Source organism: Lutra lutra, chromosome 2, assembly GCF_902655055.1.
Source record: "Lutra lutra chromosome 2, mLutLut1.2, whole genome shotgun sequence".
In the NCBI taxonomy this organism is placed as follows: Eukaryota; Metazoa; Chordata; class Mammalia; order Carnivora; family Mustelidae; genus Lutra; species Lutra lutra.
In genome coordinates, this window is record NC_062279.1 from 55587486 (window position 1) to 55606759 (window position 19274).

Below are 19274 nucleotides of genomic sequence, written 5' to 3' on the forward strand. Positions count from 1 at the left end.
TTCTGCATTCCCTTGCAAAATTTGAAATACATAGTTATAATCCTAATGGCATACAATTTTGTGTTCCCCCTCTTAATTAATATAATATTCAGATCGCTTCCCCTTATAGTTATGTGTTTTTCATAATTACTTTTATGACAGGTTACCAGAGCTCTTGTTGATACTAAGCATTCCCTTATTTTGGGCACTTAGGTTGATTTTAAATATTTAACTTTGACATATAACATTGGTATTAACATTGTTATGCAGTTGACTTTTTCAGGTTGAACTAGTTCCTTGCCCGGACCCCCAGGAAGGCATTCTCAGGCCTGAAAGGGAAAACCCTGCCCAGCACCGGCGTTTTGTACTCTGGCCCAGGCAGGTTGCCAGGGAAAGCTTTGACCCTGGCTGGGGATAGTGAACCCTGGAATGTAATAAAAATAAAGTCTAGACCCCAGTGAGGACGCTGCAGCCCTTAGCACCTGAGGTGGGAAAGCCTTGCTTCCCTTTCTCAGGCTCTTTTTTGTAGAAGAAAGCTAGAAGCAGGTCAAAGTCCACCACTAGGACCCTTTGTGGCTTTTTAAATTTAAATTTTATTTTATTTATATACATTTTAAGATTTTATTTATTGATTTGACAGAGAGAGAGGGAACACAAGCAAAGGGACTGGGAGAGAGAGAAGCAGGCTTCCTGACGAGCAGGGAGCCCAATGCAGGCTCGATCCCAGGATCCTGGGATCATGACCTGAGCCAAAGGCAGCTGCTTAATGACTGAGCCACCCAGGTGCCTTCAAATTTTATTTTATATTAATAGGTTATATACAAACGATGAATTGTGGAACACTATGGCAAAAGCTAATGATGTACTGTATGGTGACTAACAACATAATAAAAAATATTTAAAATTAATTAATTCCACACCCATTGTGGGGCTCGAACTTATGACCTTGAGATAGAGAGTTGCAGGCTCTATCAACTGAGCCAGCCAGGTACCCCTCCTTTCTGGCTTCTTTAGCTCCTCTTTAGTTCTTGAACTCTGAGTTATCAGAGTAGTGTTATGCCTCTATCCTTGTTCAAGGAAGCCTGGTGTGTCCACTGAATATGTGGGCTTTGTCAAGTCTCTGCAGTGTCCTAATCTGGAGGAATTCAGGAAAGCTGGGTGCCAGGCTGAAGGGAGGCTTTTGGCGTGACATTTTCATGATCTTTTCCCAGCCTGCAAGTTGAACCCCACATTATTTCAGCTCAGATTTCACATTTGCCAGTGGTCTTAACTAAGCCCCTTCTAACTTTTCCTGACTCTCGCTCCTGCTATTATAAGACGATACCAAGTGATTGCCCATTAGTATTTGAGCCCCACCCCAACCAAGTGAGATATTCTGGACTCTCAGTTGTCCGCAAGAGCTTACAAAGAGTGAAGCTAGGCTTCACAGACACCCTCCCACAAGCAAGGGCGGACCACCCTTCTAAATTCAGAAGAAACCATCTCTTTAATTTCCTACGTCCAGCTCCCAGCTCACTGCTCCTGGCCACACAGTGGCATATTTGGCTGTGGAAGGAGCTGTCCTGGGTAGCAGAGCCAAAATTGCACTGGTCTGACTTCTGGCTCTCCTCCACATGGGGTCCCTGGCCGTAGGACATCTCGGGTCTTAGCAGAGAGGGCAAGTAGGTGGGCGCATCCTCGGTTGGGTTCAGTGAACTTTGTAGTGCCCCTCTGGCTGGCTGGCACCTCACCCTGCTTCAGAGGACAAGGAGCATGTGCTTTTGCTGCCTTTGACAGAAGCGGTGGGGGTGCAGCCCGAGTAGCACTGGGGGAAACAGTGAGACTCACATTGACTCCTAATGAACTATTGCAGAGTAAGCCCCCTACTAATTAATGCACATTAAAGCTTCTCTATCTCCCCATTAAGCCGACGGGGCTTATTCTTGTTTACATCTTCTTTGATTGTAAGGTTCCCTTTCAACTTGATGGTCAGAGCTCAGGGTGATGAGCCGTAGGGAGAGAAAAGAGAAGCCAGGCTGAGCGGAGTTGCCACTGAAGGCTCCTTGGAGCCTGCAGGCTCAGGAGCTCCTGGGATAGGACAGTCCCAGGAGAGGAGGCAAGGCAAGATGCATTTAATTTCTTGATTAAAACAAGTTAAATGCCCACAATTTTGATGCATAATCAAATCATATTTGAAATACACTTGGCCAAATATATTTGTGATGAACTGCTGTGCAGATAATGGAAAATCATTTCAATAAAACGCTCATCCATACTAAGACCTTAATCAAGGATAACCTATTTGACATTGGATCACAGTGAGCCACGTGATTCTGCCCCTGCAGGAATAGATTTATTCCATCTGTGTGATTAGTGCATTAGGAAGCTCAGGTCATGCTGAAGTTGAAGTCCACCTTCTGGATTTCTCTAGCACCTTCCATTTTCCTTGGGAGCAGCAGTTTTTAGAGTGTGAATTTTGTGCTTTTCTCAGTAATTTTTACTTTTCCCAGAATATGGTCTTCTGTTCATCGAAACTATGCCAGTTTTAAGGTCGGTACCCTAGGAAGTGGGTGTACTTACCTCTCTACCCCTAGAAGTTCCTCCTGATACTGTTCCCTAGAATGAATGATTTCAGTCTTGCCCAGAGTTTTGCTGTGGAGAGCTTTGTCCTGAATCACTACAGACTGCTGATTTTCCTTCGTGATGCTTTACCAATGGTAAATGTTCACTTTGTTGTTTTATTATACATTTCTTTTTTTAACCTTAATTAAAAAACTATTTATTGCTAATAAAGGCTAACCATCATCTGAGCTTTCAGTGAGTTGTAATCTTTTTGTGGGTGGAAGGTCTTGCCTCAATGTTGATGACTGCTGACTGACCAGGACGGTGGTTTCTGAAGGCTGGGATTGCTGTGGCAATTTTATTATACATTTCTTATTCTATGCCCCTTGGTTTTCTTACATGAAAGATGGGGATCATAGCAGCCTCCGTTCTCCTTCCCAAAGAGGTTGGCAGCCAAAATGGGCAAATTGTGCCTGTAGAGGCTTGTGTAAACTACAAAAAACCACCAGATAGCCTTGATTTCTGGTATTATGGCATTCTCTCTGGGGGGTCTTTTTTTTTCTGACTAGGTTATATGCTTTTTGTGGACAGGAGCTGTCTCCTCCCCCAAACTATTTCCTGGCACAAGCAATGATCGGTAGAGAATTCTTGACCAACTAGCTGAACAGAAGTGCAAGTGGGTTGTACAGATGGTCCTGGAGACCAGCCAGGGGCACCTGCCTACCTTGTCACCAGGACGATGGGCTGCAGACAGACTCAAACCAGTGTCGACCATTGACTTGACATCTTCAAAGTTCTGATTATTACATTCTTCTGAGAGAAATGGATAAATAGTTAAACTGTTAAAATGAGCCCCATAATCAGGTCAATGGAATTGTAAAAGATATCTCTTTTGACATGTTCTGATTTCTTTTTTCCTCTCTCTTTACCCTCCTCCTAAAATCTGTCCTTTCTTGTAAAGAGACAGATCCCTGATTTGGCATACGCTGTAGCTTGGACAAATTGCGTGAGAAGAGATCTCTTGTCGTTAGTTTGCTGGGAAGCTATCTTATAATGGGGGCTGAAATGCCTGGAGAGGCCCAAGCTCTCCTAATTAGGCAAAGAACAAAACATATATATCCATTAAAATATGGAAGTGGGCATTTTACTTGCTTTTTGAGGTGGGTCTCTGGACACTTTTCATGGGATTGCCCATTCATGGGTGGATACTGATCTTAAGCATGTACTCTTTCAGGGTATTTGGGGACCTTTGGTGATTATTGAATTTATTACTTTTTTTTAATCCTTATTGGTTTTTATGACAAACTGTTATGTAGCTTCATAACAAAATTCAAAGTGTATAAAGTAAAATCACATTATCTTCATTCCTCCTTGCCCCATTCTTGGCTCCAGTATCCCCTTCCCATCCCAGAGGTAACAGCTGTTAACTAGTAGTGTGATGTCAACTTCCAGACTATTTTATCCATATGCTTAGCCAAATTCATATGCAGAAAACCAGATTTTATTTTATAAAAATGAGATAATAGAATTTTATTCTACAAAAATAAAAATCACATATTGTTCTGCAGCATTTTGCACAATGGACATTTCTCAAGTCAGAAGGTATAGATCCATTTCATTATTTTTAATAGTTGCATTTATTCTGTTCTTTGATATAACCCATAATCAAACTCTTTGGTGATACACCAAGATTTTTTCATTTACTGGTAAACATTTAGGTCGTACCCCACCCCTGCTTCCAACACATGCACTTCCTTATGCTGTTGCAGACCAACAGGGAGATGCCCACACGTGGCTGTGTGCATTGGGTGTCTCCTGCTCAGAGGTCACTATTCTGATGGGGAGGATGTGTTTCCTCCCTGTGAGTAAGTGGCTGGAAATCGGGCTGTGGTCTTCATATCCTGCTCCCTGTCCCCAGAGGAGCAGAGCTCATATTGCAAAATGGTTGGTGTTTTTAAGGTCCATTGGTGCCCTGTTTCTTGCCTCGTTCACTCTCTTGTCCACCAGAGTCATCCTGGCATGGCCCCTGTGACCCTTTGCCTTGGCTATCAGAAGGTGTATTTGGTCATTAGCCTAAGTAGGTTGGAATACACATCTTGTGGGGACAGGGCCTTGATGGGAAGTGTCTGTCCACTTGATTATGAAGTGTCCACTTCATAATCCCACAGCTGTAAGGCTGGAGGCCTGCAGGGCTGACTGGGTGAGCATCCCCTTCCCCTCTCACCATCCCTGGCATGCCAAGAACCTCCAGATGGGCTCTCAGTGGCCAAATGCTAGGACTTCTTGGATTGTCATTGAGACCAGCCTTTATCCTTATCCCAAAGTTGGTCTCTGTCAGGCACAGGGAACCAGGGAGGGAAGGCGTGAGTAGCTCTGTACCCATCAGTAGGGGGTGGAGGAAAAGAAATAGCTGTTGTATCAGAAGACAGTGAGATGGTGACCCCTGTTAGATAAGGCAGTGGTCAGAGAAAGCACATGTCAGCTGAGAGAAGAAGACAAGGAACCAGCATGAGCACACGGGGCCTCGGGCAGGAAGATCCTTAGGCGAGAAGGAAGGAGCAGCTCTGGGAACTGAAGCAGGGCAGTGCTGGACAGTACGTGAGGGGACAGCAGCAGGAGAGGAGCTGCCAGGGGGGCCAGACACACTCCGGGGAGTACCAACATGCCCACCTAAACTGCTGAGGTCCCCGTTGCATGTCCATGCCCTAACAGATTGTCAGGTATTGAACTTCTCCTAGGGCAAAACTACCTCATTTGGAGGATCTTGGGGGCGAAGCAGAAAAACTTACTTGTATTCACTCTGAGGCAAGAGTGCTCTGGTCAGACTGATTAGAGTGCCATCAGGGATGGCATTACCTCTGCTCTGTGGGCAGGGCAGGGAGCATGGGACTGGGCCAGGAGGGAGGGCACAGGGCCTTGCAGACACTGGGCAGGGGGTTAGTTTCGGGCAGTGGCAGCACCATACTGATGTTCAGAGGCTTGGAGCAGGGACAGGGGTGGGGAGCATCAGAGAGAGGCCTTTGGGGGGAGATGTGTGAAGGTGGAAGAGCAGGGAGCCTTGGAGGCTGACAAAGGGAGTGGGGCAAGCTGTTTTTCTGAGCTAGTTTGGGAAGAAGTAGAGGCCTTTGCCTTGTTTGTGTGTGCTTGTGGCCATATGGTTGGGAAATTTATTTCACCCCATCAGGATTGAGGGGGTGACTGTCTAGCCAGGACCCTCGAATTGCAAACAGTCAGGCCTGGGAGGTCTGAGCGGCCTGGGAGGTCTCCAGCTTCAATGCCTAGCCAGGGCAGGCCCTCACAGAGCAGAGGCTTAGTAGGACTACCAAAGGGGAACCTGCTGACCAAGATCACCCAGAGGAACTGGGGTGGGAGGGATGCTCTATAAAACCTCCAGCAAGGCCTTCCCTGTAGCCAGAGAACAGCTCTCAGGGTGAAGAGGCAGAAGCAAAAAGACCTGGCAATCTGATCTGTGTTTTGTATTGGGTACTCTATAGTCTCAGGACTCACAGGAAGGATTGGTGACACTTGGGTCCTGGGAAGTCTGCACCATCATATCCACACACACTTTCTCCCCCAAACCTTCATTCCCTTAGAACTACAAGTGACCTCAAGGTGTCTGGTGACAGGAAGTAGCTGCCTCTCATGCGTGGTTAGCAACATAGTGGCATAGCGGAGAAGCACAGGTAGAAAGGCAGACCAAATCCTAGTCTGGATTCTGATGCCAGGATTCCAGTGCTGTGTGGCATTGGAGAAGTAATTAGAGCTCTCTGTGTCTCATTTCTTCAGCTGTAAAATGGTGGTAACAATCCACAGGCTTGCAATGCTGATGAAAGTTGATGATGTCAATAAAGTCTCAGGGTGCACAGTAAGAAATTCAGTAAGTGTCAGTTCTCCTTTCCCTCTGGAATTCCTTCCCCTACTTTATCCTTCCAAATGAAATTTTTAAAATAGGCCTGTCTTCCCAGTAGACTCAGTGAGACTCAATAAATCCTAGAGTAAGGTACCAAGAGAGGTTGCAGAATGTTTCCCCAGAGTTTTAATAATGAAGCCATCTGAAGAGGCATGGGGTCAGGTTCAAGGTCAATGGTGAGGCCCTTCCACCTGAGGGTAAGTGCTGTCCTCAACCTGCTCCTTGTGCCCCAGGGCAGCCCAGTGGTCAGCACGGTTGAGCACTGGGAGACTGCTCCCAAGTTTAGCTTTTCGTCTTTGAATTCCCTGGGGTCTTGATTCCGAAGAGCAGAAGAGGCTAAACGTGCGAGGGTTCCCCCTTCTTTAATTTTAGCAGCAGCCGACGACTTCGTGCTGACACAGATTGGAGCGGTTGCCATGGGGACCAGAATCTGTGCCCAGCTTCATTCTGGAGCTGGGAAGGCAGAGTGGGGCTTCTCCGGGGAACGTGGAGGGTTGGTTTCTACTTTATAGAGGCAGCTGGAGGGAAAGGAAGCTCCGAGTCTCTTCCTTGGCTGTTCTAGTTGCTTCAGCCGAAGGTGACCCAAAGGGAGCTGAGTATGGAGGGTCACCACCTCCTGGAGATACCCAGCTCTGTGCCTCGTGGCCCAGCCTGCTGCATTGGGAAGCATGGGACCCTCACCCATTGCCCGGAGCTGCCCAGCTTCATCCCACACTCTCCTCCTGGAGCTTGGTGAGGAAGAAGATGAGCTGCCCATAGGAGTCCATGGTCCTTTATCCAGAATGTTTGGGGCCAGTTGTGTTTTAGAGTTCAGAGTTTCGGGTGTTTCTAAAGAGGATATGGCACATATGTGTGTACTGTGTGACACCGTCAGTAGGATTCCAGGCAGTGCCTTGTAATCAAATTCATGGATGTTTCTGGGGCAAAGCACAAGAATGTGGACATACATGAAGATTATAAATAACCTCCTGTCAGTTCAGGGTAGATCTCACTGCCAGGAATTATGAAAAAGCTTCTGGCATTTTGAGCTTTTTGTATTTGGGAGCTGTGGTTAAGGGTTGTACTTCACAGCCATTTCTACTTTGTTGGCAGTTTTCCTTTTGTTCTCCTGTTTTATTCTCCTACAAGCCTGGGCACTACCTCTCTTTAACAGATGGTAAAAGTTGGTCTTGGGATGAGGGACTTCGAGGAGGACAGCAACCAAGTGCTGGTGTCGGGGCTCAAACCTGGGAGGCATAAGTCCAAATTCCAGTTTCTTTCAATGACGCCAGGTTTTATGGAATTTAGAAAAGAAGCGGTTTACTTCCAAATTATAATAGTGGTGATGATGAGAACTAGGATCCTGGAATGACCATTGTTGGAGAACTGAGGACCAGTTGGGTGTTGTGATAAGTGCTTCCATGTTAAGACCTCAAGCAGCTCCACAACCATCTGACACCACAATCAGGCCCACGTCACACATGATGACACAATGTGTGCAGATGACATGACTTGCCTAAGGGACACATGGCAGGGCTGGGACATGAACTGGGGCCTGGGCAATGCCAGAGCCTCTGGACCCAACTCCCACCCTATGTTGACGGCCAGAGGCCAATGATTTTTGAGAAAAGATTGTGTCTCACAATCTAGCAGAAATTTCTGGTCACCATGAGGAGCATGTATCATTGCTCTGGATGGGCCCTGTGTCTGCTCTGGCTGGACTTACAGATGCACCTGAGCCTGGATTAGAGGTTTCGAGAAACCACAATGCTAAAGACTGAATTGTGTCTTCCCTCCTGCCCCCAAAATCTGTATGTTGAAGCCCTAACCTTGGATGTAATTGTATTTGTAGATTGAGCTTTTGGGAGGTCATTAGGATTAGGTGAGTTCATGAAGGTAAGTGGTACCAAATGAGCACACACTGAGATGGGGGATATCTACAAGCCTCAGAAAGAAAGCTTCCTTCCCATAACCCTGACCTGGGACTTCCAGCCTCCAGGACTGAGAGCTGATTTAAAGAGCTTTAAAGAGCTGATTAAGGTCAAATGAAGTCATTGCAGTGGAACCCTGATCTGGTGTCCTCATGCAAGAGGAATAGAAACCTGAGGTCTCTCTGTCATATGAAGACACAGGGAGAAGGCAGCCATCTGCAAGGCAGGAAGAGGACCTGCACCCGAGCCTGACTCCTGCAGGAAACTTGATTTTTGACTTTCCAGCTTCCAGAACTATGAGAAAACAAATTTTTGTTTTTAAGCCAGCCAGGCTCTGAGCTTTTGTTATAGCAGCCTGAGCAGACTAAGACAACCTGAATTCCTCTCCCCCAAACAAGTGTGAAGCACTTCTTCTGAGACCCAGGTCAAGACATCCCCTAACAGGAAGGCTCCTGCTTCTGAGCTCTTGTCCCTTTGTGTTGTGTTAAAAAGAACACTGGCACAATCGCCAGAAAGAGGAGGTAACCCACATGTCCATCAACGATGAATGGATAGATAAACAGAATGTGTTCTATCCATACTATGGACTATTTTTCCACCTTAAAAAGGAAGGACATTCTGACATGGGCCACAACATGGATGATTCTCAAAGGCAATATGTTAAGTGTTTGAGCACTTGAACTGTGGCTGGTCCAAACAGATATACTGTGAGTGTGACATACACATCAGATTTCAAGCACAGACTGAAAGACAAAACATGTAAAATATCTCAGGAATAACTTTTTACTGTTTACATGTTGAAATGATAATTGGATACACTGGTTAAATATATTATTAAAATTAGGGGCACCTGGGTGGCTCATTTGGTTAAGCGTCTGTCTTTGGCTCAGGTCGTGATCCCAGGATCCTGGGATGGGATTGAGCCCCATGTCGCGTTGGGCTCCCTGCTCAGTGGCGAGTCTGCTTCTCCCTCTGCCTCTACTCCTAACCCAACTTATTCTCTCTCTCTTTCTCTCTCAAATAAATAAATAAGATCTTTAAAAAATTAAATTAATTTAACTTTCTTGGGGCACCCATGTGGCTCAGTTAGTTAAACATCCAACTCTTGATTTTGCCAGGTCATGATCTCAGTGGCATGGGATCAAGCCCTGTGTTGGGCTTCACAATCAGCATGGAGTCTGCTTATCCCTCTCCCTCTGCTCCTCTCTCCCACTCTCTCTCTCTCCATCTATCTCTAAAATAAGTTAATCAATCAATTAATTAATTATTTAAAATATTCAAAAAATTAAATTTCTTAAGAATTTTTTTAATTGTACCTACTAGAAAGTTCAAATTTATGTATGTGAAATATAAATTTCAATAACAGGTGTGAAAAAGCACTTACAGAGATGGCTCGCATTTGTGTCTGGCATATTTTAGTGGATGGTACTTTTCTAGGTGTAAGTTGCTAAAGTGGGTGTGGACCCAGTGTGGTCAGGGACAGAGAAGGCCAGTGTGTGGGGGGGGATGCAGTGAGGGAGGGTGGGGGAGGGCCAGAGACTCGGGATTCGAGTAGAGACGTAAACTTGGGGCTGATGATGTCCTGCTTTCATCAGCTTGAGCTGCCATAATAGACTAAGTGGCTTACACAACAGAAATTTGTTTTCTTGCGGTTCTGAAGGCTAATAGTCCAAGACTATGGTAGCAGCAGATTTAGTTTCTTCTGGTGCCTCTCCTTGGCTTGCAGATGGTCTTCTTGCTGTGTCCTCACATGGCCTTTGCTGGTACATGCATCCCTGGTGTCTCTTCTAAGGACACTGGCCATACTGGATTAGGGCCCACCCTTGTCACCTGATTTAACCTTAATTACCTCTTAAAGACCCTACCTCCAAATACAGTCATATTGGGGGTGAGGGCTTCAATAAATTTTGGTGGGGGAGACACAGTTCAGTCCATAACACAGCCCTAACAGCCACGTTTGTTTTCTGCCCAGCTAGCATGAGGGAAGGTTGCTTTTGGGTAGGACTCTTCCTCACTCTTCCTTCTGTTCTTAGTTTGGGCACAAGGTCAGCAGTGTGTAGCCCCAAATTCGTAGCTGCAGCTGTTGACCCTGAAAATCACCCCCAGAATCTTCTAGGAAGTTCTCTGTGGTCTTCCTGAGGCCTCCTGTATGCTGGCCCTCAAAGTCCGGGACCCATCTAACTCTCTCAGCCACCTGAGGATGGGCCATGATGCCCCATGCTTTTCAGGTGGTGCTTGAAGAAATGCAGTGATGTGCCTGGGTCACACAAGGATAAGAGGCAACTCTGAGGCGTGTCAGACCCTGAGTCTCTACCCTGACCACTATATGGTACTGCTTAGGTTTCCTGACAGCTGGACACAGTTTTCTGGTTTTTGAAGAAACAAGTGAGTCAGACTATTACTTGTAGAAGACTGGACTTCTCATCCCTCTGACCTGGGAGTCAAGGTTGCAGGGGGTAAGTGGACATTCTTCTGCCCGTCCACTTGTGGGCAATGAACACCTGTGCTGACCAAGGCCCTGGGTCCTGCTGGACTTTGCTGAACCTCTTCTTATTATCTCCTCTGGCTCTCCCTGGGTGTGTGCCCTATGTTTGAGGCACTTGACTGTCATTGTTGTGTTTTAGCTTTGATTTCTAGCTTAGAAGTGAATCTCAGAGAGGCGAAGGGGCAGAGTCACATGGCCAGTGAGACTCACCCAGTGGTGTCTCTATCCTCAGCCTGTGTGCTCTCTCCAGTGTCCTGTGGTGATGGTGTAGAGGTCAGGCCAGTGACCTGACAGTCAGGATGTGTGTGTTCAAGTCACTTTTCACAAAAAAATTAAACATTTAAAAAACTTTTGGTAAAATGCAAGTAACATAAAATTTGCCGTCGTAATCATTTTTAAGTGTGTAGTTCAGTGGTATTAAGTAGATTCTCATTGCTGTGCAATCATCAACACCATCCATCTCCAGAGCTCTTTTATCTTGCAAAACTGGAACTCTGTCCCCATTAAACACTACCTTCCTGTTCCCTAGCCCCTGGCAACCCCATGTCTCCATGAATCTGACCATTCTAGGTACTCCATTAAATGGAATTATATAGTACTTATCTTCTTGTAACTGGCTTTGTTCACTCTGGTTCATCCACATTGTAGCATGTGTCAGAATGACCTTCCTTTTTAAGACTGGATAATATTCCACTGCATGGGCATATAGCATTTTGTTTACCCATCTGTCTGACAATGGACGGGTGGATTGCTCCCACCATCTGATTATTGTGAACAGTGCTGCTATGAGCATGGGTGTGCAAACATCTCTTGGATGTCAGTCACTTGTTGATCGGCATGCTGGGATCAACAACATTTGTTCTAGCTACCTGCCAGGATTTTCAGAAGGATAAAGCTTTGGATGTGTGATGTGTATGCAATGCCTTGTGAAGTGTGAGGCACTGTCTAATGTCAGGGTGGGGTCATTATAGTACTTCCCATCCTCAAACTTGATTGGGAAGTGTTAACTTTCACCAAGAAGAAACAAATGAGGAATATTTTTTTTAATCCCAACCCTGGGAGGGACTTCATTTAGCAGAAGAAGAAACTGACCTAGACCTGAGTTAAAAGGGCTAGAGAGCAACTTCAAGGCCAAGTTCTTTGTTTATGCCCAGTCTCTGTTTACTTCCCAAATAGGTTCAAGCAAGGAGATCTTGGCTAGAAATTACTAATCAAGGGGCCCATGGATGGTGGATGGACCCACCATTTTCTTCCCAGAGCTCAAGCCTTAGCCAGCTTCTCTCCACCCCCGGACATGATGGGCCACCTTGTGGGCAAATCCCTTGGCAGGGCTGGGGGATCATTGAACTGGCCCTCCCCTCCACTCTCTGCCTTGCCTCAGCTTCCTGGAATGGGACCACTGGCCACATCTTGTGGACAATTTGGAACTTCCCCTGTTCCCAGGCTTTGCTGTGAGTGCCGGGTTAGCCTGCTGCTCTGTGGGAGCACTACTATGGTTTCCACTGAACTGCCAGTAGTTTTTCCCAGTCCTCTGTCACCTGTTCTCCCTCATCCTGGGTCTCAGCATGGTTTGTTCTCATCCCGCTCCCAGAAGACTGTTGCCTACAGATGCTCTGGTGGTTAAACTTCATTCAGGAGCAGTTCCTTATCTCCTTGCTGGGCCCTGGCATGCAGCTTCTACTTGACAAGTTCTCCTTGGCGGCTAGGGCCCTGAGGTGGGTTTACCTGCCCTGTGTAGCACATATCACTTTACTTCTTCCTATCTCTCTCACACTGGACTGTGAGCATCCTGGGACAGGATTGGTGTCCCAGTGCCTAGCATCACTCTGGCACATAGCAAGTGCTCTGAGAATGTTTGCTGATGGAATGCAGGGCTCTCCTGCTAGACTATACTCTCCAGGGCGGGGGCCTATGATTCAATAATCACCCGCATGTCTTTCTCCATCTCCCACATCTGGCAGAATGCCCGACACAAAACCAGGGCGCAGGAAATGATTGATTGAATAAATGAATGAATCATGAAGCAGGAAGCTCCGTCAGCTCAGGGCAGGGCTGAGCAGTGCTGCTGGGAGGATCTTGCTGTTACATTATCGGTGTCACTAGACTCAACAGTTCCTCTGTTGTATGTGACCATGGGCCACAGGGCCATGTGGGTGCTGCCAAGGTGGGGAGACCTGAGGTGGAAGAAAGGCCATAGGAGGCACAGGTACCACCTCAAGCAAGGCTTCTGCTAACTGTAGCTCTCTAGTACCCTCCCTGCCTGGCTCCTGACTTTCTGCTCCTGCTGGAGTAGACATGGAGCACACTTGTGGCTGTGGCCATGTGGTTATCTCAGGGGTAGGACATTTGAAAAACTGTTGTCCCAACTGTTGTCCTGTTGTCCCAAGAATAGGCAAACCTGCCTTTTAGAAGGAAACTTACCTTCCTACTCAAATGTCTTCAGCGACTAAAAGTCTGTAATTCCTAACCTCCCATGATATCATCCATATCCATGTTTCAACAATTTTTATCTAACTCTCTTCTTCAAACTAGCCAAGCAGACCACTGTGTGTTTTCTGTGTATCTGGCTTGTTTTCTGGTGGCATTCTGGAACCTACTGCCCAGAATCCTGGCCGAGGGAACGGGCCATAGAGCTCCGGGTCTGCTGCCTCAGAGCAGCTCACTAGTGGCCACCCATACTGCAGAGTTCCCCTCAGGGCCATTAGCTCTACTCTGGAGCTTTAGTTATTCTGGAACTCCTCGCTCCATGCTTCCCGTCTGCCACAGGCCAGCAGAACAGCCTCTTGGCAAGGGTTTCTACTTCTTAATCTATTCTCACAACCTGTGATTGAACTATGTGCAATGCCGGCATCAGACCTTAGTAGCATCTTTTAATTCTCTATTATTGATGAAAATTTTTGGTCTGGAAAGAAAAACTGGTTTGAGGATTGATTTTCATCTGTTTAATTCATCTTCGGTATCGATTGGTGCATATGTTAGAGTGAAAGACTAAATCCAGGCTGTTTCAGGTGAGCAGGAAATGTTATCACAGAGTGTCTAAGTTTGGGGTACACTTACAGGGTCACTGTCACCATAGGGCACCTCTGACAACTGTCTTCCATGTACTGGTGTGCTCACCCCCATGTTTGACTCTGAAGTCTTTGAGGGTAGGCTGCATCTCTGAATCATCCTTCCAGTCTCCCCCAGACCCAGTAGAGTACGTGATACATAGTTGGCGCTCAACCAACCTTTGTTAAGCACATTTGTTTAAACACACCCTTAAGAGTTCATAACAGTCCTTAATTATTATTCATCAGAAAAGAATTTCAATATTCAAATCGTGTATGTATGTATGTATGAATTCTAGAGGGACCAGGATTCTGGGAAATGTATTGGATACTAATCATACAAGATGATGAATGATTGATTACTCTTCTCAGGAAAATACAGATAGGACCCTGATTTGGGGATATGCTGATCACAGTTTCCTTTTAGCTTGACAACTTTAGCGGACAGCTCCTGCCACCATCTAAATATTCTGGCCTCTGATCACCAACGTCCTCCCACCCATACCCCGACCCCACATGTCGTTCCCTGGTGGGTATGCCCCACTCTCCCTCTGCCCAGAGTCCCAGGGCGAGGGTTGGAGAAGCACAGAGTTTCTTCCTTCTTCTTCCACTTGACATGAGACCTGGGGACAGAAACTCTGATTTGACTCTTGGCCCTACCAGTGCAGGGGCCACCTTGGGCAAGTCTCAGAGCCGCTCTCTGGGCCTCCAGGCCCCCCTGTGGAATGTGGCTGTTGAGATTGTCCTCCTGCCTCTCTGGTGGATGTTTCTAGAATGCAAAGAAGTGGGGTAGGTGAAAGTACAGTGTTGACTGTGAGGGTGATTTTTGTCACTCATGTCAGTTGGCTGGATGTTGCAGAAATTATGTGGGGGCAGAGCCACCACAGAGAGTTCACTGCTTCTGGGGAAACATTCTGGGTTCAAACAAATAATTCACAAACTGGCTTTCACACACACTGTGTTAAAAAACTGAGTGCTTTCTCTGTATTCATAATGTGTTTTTAATCTTACTCTTTTACCACATTTTAAGGTTTTTAGAGGGAGGGAACAGATGCTTTGTCTGGTCTGATTTTCTTGGCATAATACATATATTCAGTAGACACTTAATATCAGGAAAGGAGTCATGAATGAATGCCCTGTGATGTTAACAAAGAGGTGCGTACCCGGACTATTGCCCCCTGGAGAGAGGGCGCTGGGCCATCTTATACTTCCTTCTTTAGTCCCAGTCTGACCTTGGCCTTGTATTAGTCAGCTAGAACATTTTTAACAAAGTTCCACAGATTGAGTGGCTTCAATGACAAAAGCTTATTTTCTCATGGTTTTGGAGTCTAGTAGTCCAAAATCAAGGTCATTTCTCCTGAGGCCTCTTCTCTTTGGCTTGTGGGTGGCCCTCTCTGTGTCCTCACATGGTCTTCCCTTTGTGTGTCTGTGTCTAATGTCCCCTATGACACCAGTCATATTGGATCAGGGCCCCTCCTAATGACCTCATTTTAACTTAATTATCTCTTTAAAGGCTTTATCTCCAAGTACAGTTACATTCTGGGATGCTGGGGGTTAGAGTTTCAACTTAAATTTTGGGGGTGGGGACACAGTTTAGCCCATAACAGGGCTCATCCTTGTCTTTGTTAATGTTCTTTCAGTACCTCTGTGGCCCTAACTGCTGAACCATGACCACATGCCTAGAAAGCAGCTGGACCTACCCTCTGAAAACTTACACCTGTCTCTCTGTGTTGTCCAAGTCAGGGCCCAGCTATGAGAATGGGGACATGGTTTCCACAACAAACTTCTGCTTTTACCATGATCCTGCTCCAGTGTATGGGGTGAATTTGCCAGGAAGAGATGCCCACCCAAGTATGTCACCAAAGCCTTAGTGCTTTGCTGCTTATCACGGCCAAGCCTCTGTGTGCCGGTGACTACTGAGCTTTTTGGGTTGGTACCCCAATGGTAGGTCAATTCATTCATTCACTTTTTAATCATCCTTGCCCTCCAGGTGCTCAGTCTAGTGGATTCAGCAGGAGGAATGAGAGGCAATGGGCAGAAAGGCAGAAGGCTTTCATCTTGGTTCTTGGTTTGCCACTAACCTGTGAGATCTTAAGAAACCACTTAATTACTGACTGCCAATCCATAAAATGAGGTACTCTTTCTTCCTTGCCCACTATGTAAAGACATTATGAGAATCAAATAGAATCATGTGTATGAATGTGTTTTGTAAACTGTAAAGTGCCATATAAATGTTGGAGCCTTATATTCACATCTTAAATGGTTTGAGTTCCTGGTTTTTTCTTCCCTTTGGGGTCTAGTAGTGGGGTGCTACCATGTTTTGGGAGGGGACTAGCTGCGTCACTAGCCTGCTCACTCACTACACATTTTTTTTAACCACTGTCATGACCAGCATCTCAACTTGCCCCTGTCTGATCCTCTTACCTCACCCAGAAATAGGTCCTAAATCCTCAGAGTTATTGATTATATACATGTGAAATCTAGCAAACACATTTCTTTAGCGCCATTGAGGAAATGTGCTCTCTCCCTTTCTTGGAATCTCATGGAACGCACTGATGGGTTAGAGCTTTGGGAGGTTCTGTAGTAAAGAAAACTTGACTCCAGAGCTCTACCCACTCACCTTTATTTTGTTTGCTTATTCATACTCTCTGAAACACTGTTTGGGAAATTTCAATGAGCTGATGGTACTTTATCAGGATTTGCCTTTCCATTTAGTTTTAGGGCCAGGGACGGTGGCAATTGGGATTTGGGGCTCTGGCTTGTACATGTACCCATCAAGGGAGTCATCAGCAGAAGTGGAGGAGAAAGAATTACAAATTCAGCCATCAGACCTGAGACATGTGTGACCCAGAGTTTCTGTCTGTCAACATCAATTCCACACAGGGCTCCAGGGAGGGTCTTGCGGGAAAGATGCTGCAGGTAGAGTCTGGGACAGATGGAAGAGTCAGCTTCCTCCAGTGGGAGTTGGGGCTAGTGGGGCTTGCATATTCTGCTTTAGATTGAGAAGGAACACCGGGCACCTGTCAAGACTGAGGGGCTGAGCAGAGTCCTTCCAAATGTTGACTTCTCAGTGAGGTCTTTCAGGGGAGAACGACCTCACCTCATGAAAGACCATGGGGCCTCTATTCTTTATCCCACTAAGGAGGAACCCTAGAACCATTTTCATTTCCAAGGTGTCACACTTGGTGGCAAAGACTGTGAGGTGAACGTGACAACCACTACACTACAGAAACTAGCCAGTGGCAAGGATTGTGGCCTTGGTGTTAGACCTGTTGGTGGAGGAGAGGAGGAGACCAACACAAAAGGCTGGGTGGTTCCTCTTTGAAGTTAGCCAGTTAGGGACACCAAGTGTAGCTTAAACATGGAGCAGTGGGTTAGCTGTTCCACTGAAAAGTGGCAGCCTGGCATGGGGTGACGGATGAGAGATTATAGGCTTGGAAGGGAGTGAGGGTAAAAGTAGGCATTAACTGCCTAACAGATGCCTTTTGAAGGAAGAAATCAATTATTATCAATGTGGTGGGCAGCCAGGGATTCAATGCACATAACTGCTTCTTGCTGGCCCATGAATGTGTGTGTGTCTGTGTGGGGGTGGTGATGACAAAAGGAGCAGGGTTTCACATCAGCTGCTGATGGGAACCCGTGTGGGTGTCAGCACCACAAGCACCCAGCTGGGTTGGGGCTCAGCCACAGTCATGATAGGAGCTTGTGTTCCTGTAGAGTTTCTGCCAACCTACTTGCCAGGAATGGGGAGCTCTTCTGTGGTCCTTCTCTGGGAGACAGGCATGGTGGGCAGTCTGTGTTCAGAGAAGTCCGTGGTGCCGCATGTCCACTCATATGTGTGAGAGCCTGGTCCAGCCACCAAGTCAGGGATGCTGGAGGCAGTCATCTCCCTGCAGAGGCTACTGGAGAAAGAGAGGAAGAAGGTGCTGTGCAGACAAGGAGCAGACAGGGAAAAGAAAGAAGGCTTTCAGCAGATGGTAAGACAAAGGGGCAAGAAACCATGGGAAATGTCACAAGAAGTGTCTGTGTCATAACCATCAACATCAGGCCACTAATGGCATTTGGGTAGAACAGTTCATTGCAGGGATAGTTGTTCCTTGAGGAATGTGCAGTCTGTCCAGTCTGCCCCAACTATATGCTAGGAATGCCCCTCACCCAGGCAGCAGGACAGCCAAGGCCACCCTGTTCAGCTTCCAATGCCCCCCATGCTGCCTCTGGGTGAGAATGGTCACCAAGGCCCCTGCTATCACCGAGAGTTTGAGCTGATGGAGCTGTAAGTCCCCCTCCATGCAGAGCAGAGGACAAGCACAAAGACCACAAAGAGAAAATGTGCTAGAAGGGGCTGTTCAAGTTGGGACATTTCTTCCAAATAAACAAGCTGCTGTTGAGTCAGGCACTGACACAGACCCTGGAGGCTTGAGGAGAAGTAAAACCTGACTCTGGGGCTTCAAGAGCTCAGGGTCCAGCAAGGGAGGCAAATAGATGGCAGACATATGACACCCACTCAAAATACAGGGTTAGAGGTATAGTAATGTATCTGTTAGCATGCACGCAGCTTCAAAAACAAATAGACCCTACAGGCCCAGTGACTTCACCCCATAGAAGTTCATTTCATGCTCATGGAGTGGTGGGAGGTGAATATTCCTGCTTGGTGGGTAGTCCTCCTCCATAACCCAAGTCTGCTCCATCTCTGCCATCATTGTCACCTACATCCAGGTGGCATATAGAGAGGCACATCCACTTCCTAAGTCTTGTCCTGGAAGTGACATATACCACTTCAACTCATAGCCTCTAGATCTAGCCATGTGGCTACAAGGAGAGCTAGGGGTTGGGGTCTAGAAATAAGAGGAAACGGAATGTTGGCAAACTACAGGCTGTCTCTACCGCCAATAAGCACAGGCCAGGGGGCGAAGCAGCCCAGAGGAGGGTGGTTTTCTCACCTTGGGAAACTTTACCTTTAAAGAAATGTCTCTTGTTGCTCTGTTCTTATCTAAGATAAATAAGCCTTCACTACATAGGACATAGTGAGTAAGCCCACAAAATACTGGAAATGTTTATAATCATGTTAATACTAAAAAGGACCACAGGGATCGTTCATTTCAACTCTTTGGATCTTAGAAGGGGATGCTCATGCTTGGAAAGGAAATGACTTGGTCAAGATCACCCAGATCAGGGAGTTCTGCGCAGGTCACCACAGTGGCTGGTCCAGGTGTCCGGAGTTTGAGGGAATCCAGGGAAGGATGAAAGTTCGAACCACATTGCAAGTTTATTGCAGAACTTCAGACAACCACTCGGGCCCTGGATCTTGCCTCTGCTGGGAGAGTCAGAGCCATGTCCTTCTCAGTCAAATGACTTGGGTGCCTACGTAATCCTTCCCACACCGACAGCTACTTCTTCTACCC

The 19274-nt window shown here is 46.6% G+C and overlaps 1 protein-coding gene across 1 annotated transcript in view; it reads left to right on the forward strand.

The window, feature by feature from the left end:
* The window catches only part of XKR6 (XK related 6), a 296537-nt gene that overhangs the window by 120913 nt on the left and 156350 nt on the right, over positions 1 to 19274 (forward strand). The window lies entirely within an intron of this gene.